This window comes from Tupaia chinensis, unplaced genomic scaffold (assembly GCF_000334495.1).
Source record: "Tupaia chinensis unplaced genomic scaffold, TupChi_1.0 Scaffold000102_1, whole genome shotgun sequence".
In the NCBI taxonomy this organism is placed as follows: Eukaryota; Metazoa; Chordata; class Mammalia; order Scandentia; family Tupaiidae; genus Tupaia; species Tupaia belangeri.
The window spans coordinates 200,927-209,638 of record NW_006159566.1 but is presented as its reverse complement, the minus strand read 5'-3'; the positions used below and the strand labels follow the sequence as shown (position 1 = coordinate 209,638).

General features: G+C 43.5%; 2 pseudogenes; both read right to left on the bottom strand.

The window, feature by feature from the left end:
• Positions 1 to 1,191: 1,191 nt before the first annotated feature.
• On the bottom strand, positions 1,192 to 1,957 carry LOC106734383 (U6 snRNA-associated Sm-like protein LSm5 pseudogene; annotated as a pseudogene).
• Positions 1,958 to 6,647: 4,690 nt separating this feature from the next.
• LOC106734382 (U6 snRNA-associated Sm-like protein LSm5 pseudogene) lies at positions 6,648 to 7,397 on the bottom strand (annotated as a pseudogene).
• Between the last annotated feature and the right edge of the window lie 1,315 nt (positions 7,398 to 8,712).

Genomic DNA, 8,712 nt, shown 5'->3' with positions numbered 1-8,712 from the left:
ACTACAGTCACAGAATTTATAGCTCAATGAGGAGGATTGGAATGTTGATTTGGAATTGTAGGCCCAATCAAAAATTATGTGCTATTTGGGATGGACATCAGCCTATGTTGATTGATCAGACATCAAAAATAGCAGGTCAAATCTGCCATGAGAAGATTTTGCCTGAATTTTTTTTCTTTATGTTTTCCCCATAAAGCACGTGTGCTCACTGGAGAGCAAGAGAGGAAAAGTGAGAAATCACCCTCGGGAGGATGGCCATACCACAATCTTTTCTCTGCTATTCTTCTCCTGGGTTTTTGGGCACACATACACGTATACCTGGTGTGATTTTTAAGCCACCAGATCCAGAACTCAAACCGCTGTTGGCCATGTGGGCAGCCAGCACCTTCACTTCCACACCACCTGCTGGTCCCAGACTTTGCCTGGTCTTTGGAACATGCAGTAGAGAAAGAAGTGACCCTGGAAGAAGTAGCTTTCTCAGCTTACATCCTCAGCTATCACTTTCTTTTCATTCCCCATTGAGACTCGCGGATAAAGACCTGGAGGGAACGTTTTGTTTTGATATGTCTAAGCCTTTTCCACCCTTTACTATTATTTTAGTAGAACTTCCAGAGGTAGACGACACGAAGGCATGTATTCAAACTGATGTTTTTCACCAAAAAATCTGCAACAGGCTCTTTCTTCCTCTCTTCAGCAACAACAACAAATCTTTACTTTGGTCTTCCAAACACAAACTTTTTCCTTCTTTTTCAAAAATAATCACAATTAACACACAAAAATGGGCATATATCTCCAAAACATTTCTTTTTCTTTTTCTTTCTTTCTTTTTTTTTTTTTTTAAGAGATTTTTGCTAGAAATCGCATGCGCTCGCTAGAGAAACAGAGAGACAGAAAACAAGAAATCATCCCCCAGGGAGGATAGCTAAGCCACAGTTCCTTCTCCTCCTGTCTCTTCTTGGGATTTTGGGCATGTACACACATCACACATGCACCTAGCATGAGTTTTAAGTCCTGGATCCAGGACTTGAACCATGGTCTACTACCTGAGTCCAGCTACGTATCCATTACACCATCTGCTGGTCCCCAAAGCATTTCCCTTTAACTGGAAACTTAGCTTTACAGAATCTAAACATTAAAAAAATCTTTTTCTTAAATTCTGTTTTGTTGCCATTATAAGGTAAAACAGAATCCTTAAGGTAAGTTGCAGATACTCATTTGTAGTTCAGGTCATTCTCTTCCTAGAACCAGAACTGTTATATTATTTCCATTTAGCAAAATCTGATCTAACTTAGAATCCTTCTTCCTTCTGGTGTGATTTCAAACTCAGTGACATCTTCCCATACCATATTGACAAAGTCATCGAGTCCTAGAAGTGTACCAACAACTTCTTCATCACTTCATCACAATGTGAGTTTTTTTTAAAGAATTATTTTCTTGGGACCAGCAGTTAGCGTAATGGCTATATTGCTGAACTCCCATGTAATTGACCGTGGTTCGAGTCCCGGACCTGGTGGCTTAAACTCACGCTGGGCGTGTGCGTGTGTGTGCCCAAGATCCTGAGAGGAGAAAAGGAGGAGAAGGGATTGAGGTGTGGCCATCCCCCCAGGGGGTGATTTCTTGCTTTCTGTCTCTCTGTCTCTCTCTTTCTTTTTGGTGAGCTCACGCACCCTATAGCAAAAAAACTCTCCCAAATTTTTTTTTTCCTTTCATGTATTATCATCATCATTATTTGTTTAATTTATTATGTGTTGAATTTGACCAGGGAGAGACAGAGAGAGAGAAAGGGAAAGTAGAAAAGCAAGTGTCTAGGTCCAGGACTTGAACCATGGTCAGTCACGTGGGAGTCCAGTACCTTAACCACCATCCCACCTGCCAGCCCCATAATGTGATCCTATGTATTGGTTCACAAGCTCTAGAGGCAGCAGCTTGATGGGTTGGTAGTAGCGTTGGTCACCATGGCTACGCTGGAAATCTTTCTTTCTTCTTTAAGTATTGATTTATGTATTCCATGAGTGAGAGAGACAAACAGAGAGAAAGACACAGGACCCCTTACAGGTGTCAAAGCTGCAATCCACCCCCGGCCTCAGCCAGCTCAGCTCCTGGACACACACATGCCCAGCGCAGTCTGGGAGGCCTCTGGATGTGAGCTGCCCCTTAACCCCCGAGTCTGCCCACAGCCTGTACCATTACATGACTGTTCATCTTTCTTTATCCTTCCCCGCTTCCTTCCTATTAGGGGAAAATGTTTTTCCTCCAAATTTTCTCTTAGCTTTTAATAAAATAATTTTAACTGTACTAAACCTGCCTCCTTCTCTGTAAGGACTGTCCTCATAACCCAGACACCTTTTGCAGTAGCTTCACATCAGGTACCTATAAGTTATTTTTGCTAAATACTCACATGACATTGTTCATCCAACATTGTATTAGATCCTTGCAGAGTATATCTAGTTGAAGGAAACACCCCCGCAACCCCGACGACAGAAGGTTATGCCAAAAATACCAAGGAGTTAAAATCCTTGGGGATCACCCTTTACTCCATGGAGATGAGGTGGGTGTTACTGGAGAATGCCTCGCCTAGCTTCCCAGCGCTCAGGTGGGAAGGGCACGGTCTACGTGCTCCACGCTGTCTCCTGGAGCTCCCCTGCAGGACTGAATTCCAGTTGCCCACAGTGGGAACCTGATCAGTAGCACATTCTTCACTGGCTTCCTTTCTCCACTCCTCCAGCTATCGAGCCATCGTGAAACTCAGCTATCTCTTTGGAATTGCATTTCCAGAGGACTTGCTTCTCTAGTTTCGGACCTACCCCTATTTTCCACGAATGAAAAATTTCTTTCTCATTTTCTCTCTTTCTTATTTTCTCTTTCTCTCTCATTGTCTCTTTCAAGTCCTTGCTCTCTCTCTCTCTTCTCTCTCTCATTCTCCTGACAGCCACTGAGTGGACCTCGTTGACACTCAGTAAATGATCCACTGTTTTAATAGCACACGTCCACTCCTAGTCATATAAACCTCATTAAAGACGCCTTATCACAGAGTCTCACCCACTGGGTAAACAAAGGAAGGCTAAGAAGTAGTTTGAATACTGCATTTATTGCCAAGAGCAGGAGCTGCTTACACTCGGGGTGGCCCCAACCCCAGGCTTTCACAGAGCACGCTGGACACTGGGCTGTTTGCACTCCTCTTCTCTCCTGCTCTGTACAGGAACATTCTCAGAACCACTGAACATTTGCAAGGGATATTAGCTTGAAAGTCCTTAACAGAAAGAAATCAGCCATTCTTGGTAGTCACAGAGGCCAGTCAGAAAACTTTAGAAGCTGAGGACAGTAACTGCAGTGTGCTGTACAGATGGGAATGTGAGAGACAGCAGGCTTCAAAGAGCACGTATTTTGCAGTCTGTGTAATTGCAGATTTCAGCCACTAGTTGTGTGAGCAAAGAAACTTAGGCTCTCTCAACCGCAGTTGCTTTAGAAAAATAGGAATGGTAAGATTTAAGATCCTTTTACTGGCCCAGTCTAGGTGACATAGTCCCCAGTGTGGTGGATTGCAATGCTGGAAGCCACATGACTGACTGCCGGTTTGGATCCCTGGGTCCACCTGAAAACATTCCAGGTGCACCTGTGGGTGCTTAAGATCCCAAGGAGCTGGAGAACTAGCGAAAGTGGTTACCCCGTGACAAGCCTCTGCTGGGGATTCTCTCTCTCCCCTCCTTGTATGAATAAGCAATAGTTCAAAAACAATAATTTAACATATTTATTGTTATTATTTGATTAGATCAGAGAGAGAAAGACAAAAACAGAGAGGGAACATGACAAGCAAGCCGCCAGGTCTGCGGCTTGTACCATGGTCAGCCATGAGGGAGTCTATTGCCTTAATCCTATGCCACCTGCAAGCCCCACATACACTCTCATTTTTAAAAAAGGATTTTTTTGGGGGGGAATAATCAAGATAAACACTTAAATATGTTTGTTTAGTAAGACATCAAATTATAAGGCAATGTGGCAGTGTTAATTGTCATTGTCTTTTCTCGCTACTGCACCGCATTAGGTAACAATGACACCACCACACTGCCATTTGAACAATCCGGTCTGAATCAGCTAAGCTTAGTCAGTCCACAGTAGTTCTTAATTTTAATTAACAATAATTATTACATTTGTTAAGTCCATGACGTACAGACTGCTTATTACATGTCAAACACTGAGTTAAGCTTTTCGTTATTGTTTCATTTCATTCTTTTGTGTGTGTGTGCATTTGTGCACTTGTGCTTGCTGGAGAGAGAGAGACAGAAAGAAAGCACTCGCAATGGGGCGTGGTCATGCCTCAATCTTTTCCCCTTCATTTCTCTATTATGTCAGAATTGTGAGTACTCACACACATGTACCTAGCATGTTTTTCAAGCTACCAGGACTGGGATTTGAACCATGATTGGCCATATGGGCTCTAGTTCCCAATGCACAATGCTTAACCACTATGCTACAGGGCTGGCTCTCATTTAATTCTTAGAATAGAACTACGAGATGAGATATTTCTTCTGCTTTATAGGTGAAGAAACTGAGTTTCAAAGAAGTTACATTACTTTTATGGAAACGGTAACGAACCATGATAAACCAATCGTGTGATTGGAGTTGGTGGGGAATGGGCACCAGGACACGTGTGAGAAGAGGACAGTGTAAGAGTGGAGAAGCACTGACCAGGGCCAGCCTGAACAGCCAAACCTTACACTCAGAAAGGGCTAATAGAAGAATTTGGCCAAGGAATTGGGTAGGTGTTGTAACAGGTTAAGTTGTTGGATGTGTTCTGCCATGGGGAAAACTCTTACCATGAAAGAGTTAGCTGCAAGCAATGAAGACTCCACTAAAAGTGGCCTAAGCAATAAGGAGTTTATTATTTCACTTGAAACAAAATCCAGAAATGAAGAGGTTCTGCGGTTCATTCCGCCTTTAGACTATGCCATTAAAGACCTAGGTGGTTTACATCTTTCTGCTCCACCATTCCTAGAATGTCAACAGCTCTCTTCATTCCATGCCCCTGCCAAGTTACTCGGTGGTGGTAGTTCCCAGTATTTCATAAAGAAAATTCACACTCAGGAAAGAAAAGGTACATTTAGTCCCATGTGTCTGTCTCTGCTTATGACAGAGAGAGCCTTTTCCAGAGCCCTGAAAGGATGGCCCTTCAGGTTCCATTTGTTAGGGTTAGGGGCCATGGCCACACCCTAAGTAATCCATGGCAAAGGAGGAAGGAGCTACCATAGTTAGCAAGGTTGACATTGTTCACCTTCTGGGCCAGGGTGAGGGCTTCCTTCCCTGACCACATGGTGGAGAGGGAGAACTCTAGAGAGAATGAAGGCTCTCCTAGCAAGAAAGTAGTTTGTGTGAGTGTGCACGTGCCAAGTGTGAGTTCTTGAGGGGGGGGGGACCAAACAGCGGCGGCTTATTTCTGTTTGCCTCAGTAGTTATAGATACTACAGTCACAGAATTTATAGCTCAATGAGGAGGATTGGAATGTTGATTTGGAATTGTAGGCCCAATCAAAAATTATGTGCTATTTGGGATGGACATCAGCCTATGTTGATTGATCAGACATCAAAAATAGCAGGTCAAATCTGCCATGAGAAGATTTTGCCTGAATTTTTTTTCTTTATGTTTTCCCCATAAAGCACGTGTGCTCACTGGAGAGCAAGAGAGGAAAAGTGAGAAATCACCCTCGGGAGGATGGCCATACCACAATCTTTTCTCTGCTATTCTTCTCCTGGGTTTTTGGGCACACATACACGTATACCTGGTGTGATTTTTAAGCCACCAGATCCAGAACTCAAACCGCTGTTGGCCATGTGGGCAGCCAGCACCTTCACTTCCACACCACCTGCTGGTCCCAGACTTTGCCTGGTCTTTGGAACATGCAGTAGAGAAAGAAGTGACCCTGGAAGAAGTAGCTTTCTCAGCTTACATCCTCAGCTATCACTTTCTTTTCATTCCCCATTGAGACTCGCGGATAAAGACCTGGAGGGAACGTTTTGTTTTGATATGTCTAAGCCTTTTCCACCCTTTACTATTATTTTAGTAGAACTTCCAGAGGTAGACGACACGAAGGCATGTATTCAAACTGATGTTTTTCACCAAAAAATCTGCAACAGGCTCTTTCTTCCTCTCTTCAGCAACAACAACAAATCTTTACTTTGGTCTTCCAAACACAAACTTTTTCCTTCTTTTTCAAAAATAATCACAATTAACACACAAAAATGGGCATATATCTCCAAAACATTTCTTTTTCTTTTTCTTTCTTTCTTTTTTTTTTTTTTTTAAGAGATTTTTGCTATAGGTGGCATGCGCTCGCTAGAGAAACAGAGAGACAGAAAACAAGAAATCATCCCCCAGGGAGGATAGCTAAGCCACAGTTCCTTCTCCTCCTGTCTCTTCTTGGGATTTTGGGCATGTACACACATCACACATGCACCTAGCATGAGTTTTAAGTCCTGGATCCAGGACTTGAACCATGGTCTACTACCTGAGTCCAGCTACGTATCCATTACACCATCTGCTGGTCCCCAAAGCATTTCCCTTTAACTGGAAACTTAGCTTTACAGAATCTAAACATTAAAAAAATCTTTTTCTTAAATTCTGTTTTGTTGCCATTATAAGGTAAAACAGAATCCTTAAGGTAAGTTGCAGATACTCATTTGTAGTTCAGGTCATTCTCTTCCTAGAACCAGAACTGTTATATTATTTCCATTTAGCAAAATCTGATCTAACTTAGAATCCTTCTTCCTTCTGGTGTGATTTCAAACTCAGTGACATCTTCCCATACCATATTGACAAAGTCATCGAGTCCTAGAAGTGTACCAACAACTTCTTCATCACTTCATCACAATGTGAGTTTTTTTTAAAGAATTATTTTCTTGGGACCAGCAGTTAGCGTAATGGCTATATTGCTGAACTCCCATGTAATTGACCGTGGTTCGAGTCCCGGACCTGGTGGCTTAAACTCACGCTGGGCGTGTGCGTGTGTGTGCCCAAGATCCTGAGAGGAGAAAAGGAGGAGAAGGGATTGAGGTGTGGCCATCCCCCCAGGGGGTGATTTCTTGCTTTCTGTCTCTCTGTCTCTCTCTTTCTTTTTGGTGAGCTCACGCACCCTATAGCAAAAAAACTCTCCCAAATTTTTTTTTTCCTTTCATGTATTATCATCATCATTATTTGTTTAATTTGACCAGGGAGAGACAGAGAGAGAGAAAGGGAAAGTAGAAAAGCAAGTGTCTAGGTCCAGGACTTGAACCATGGTCAGTCACGTGGGAGTCCAGTACCTTAACCACCATCCCACCTGCCAGCCCCATAATGTGATCCTATGTATTGGTTCACAAGCTCTAGAGGCAGCAGCTTGATGGGTTGGTAGTAGCGTTGGTCACCATGGCTACGCTGGAAATCTTTCTTTCTTCTTTAAGTATTGATTTATGTATTCCATGAGTGAGAGAGACAAACAGAGAGAAAGACACAGGACCCCTTACAGGTGTCAAAGCTGCAATCCACCCCCGGCCTCAGCCAGCTCAGCTCCTGGACACACACATGCCCAGCGCAGTCTGGGAGGCCTCTGGATGTGAGCTGCCCCTTAACCCCCGAGTCTGCCCACAGCCTGTACCATTACATGACTGTTCATCTTTCTTTATCCTTCCCCGCTTCCTTCCTATTAGGGGAAAATGTTTTTCCTCCAAATTTTCTCTTAGCTTTTAATAAAATAATTTTAACTGTACTAAACCTGCCTCCTTCTCTGTAAGGACTGTCCTCATAACCCAGACACCTTTTGCAGTAGCTTCACATCAGGTACCTATAAGTTATTTTTGCTAAATACTCACATGACATTGTTCATCCAACATTGTATTAGATCCTTGCAGAGTATATCTAGTTGAAGGAAACACCCCCGCAACCCCGACGACAGAAGGTTATGCCAAAAATACCAAGGAGTTAAAATCCTTGGGGATCACCCTTTACTCCATGGAGATGAGGTGGGTGTTACTGGAGAATGCCTCGCCTAGCTTCCCAGCGCTCAGGTGGGAAGGGCACGGTCTACGTGCTCCACGCTGTCTCCTGGAGCTCCCCTGCAGGACTGAATTCCAGTTGCCCACAGTGGGAACCTGATCAGTAGCACATTCTTCACTGGCTTCCTTTCTCCACTCCTCCAGCTATCGAGCCATCGTGAAACTCAGCTATCTCTTTGGAATTGCATTTCCAGAGGACTTGCTTCTCTAGTTTCGGACCTACCCCTATTTTCCACGAATGAAAAATTTCTTTCTCATTTTCTCTCTTTCTTATTTTCTCTTTCTCTCTCATTGTCTCTTTCAAGTCCTTGCTCTCTCTCTCTCTTCTCTCTCTCATTCTCCTGACAGCCACTGAGTGGACCTCGTTGACACTCAGTAAATGATCCACTGTTTTAATAGCACACGTCCACTCCTAGTCATATAAACCTCATTAAAGACGCCTTATCACAGAGTCTCACCCACTGGGTAAACAAAGGAAGGCTAAGAAGTAGTTTGAATACTGCATTTATTGCCAAGAGCAGGAGCTGCTTACACTCGGGGTGGCCCCAACCCCAGGCTTTCACAGAGCACGCTGGACACTGGGCTGTTTGCACTCCTCTTCTCTCCTGCTCTGTACAGGAACATTCTCAGAACCACTGAACATTTGCAAGGGATATTAGCTTGAAAGTCCTTAACAGAAAGAAATCAGCCA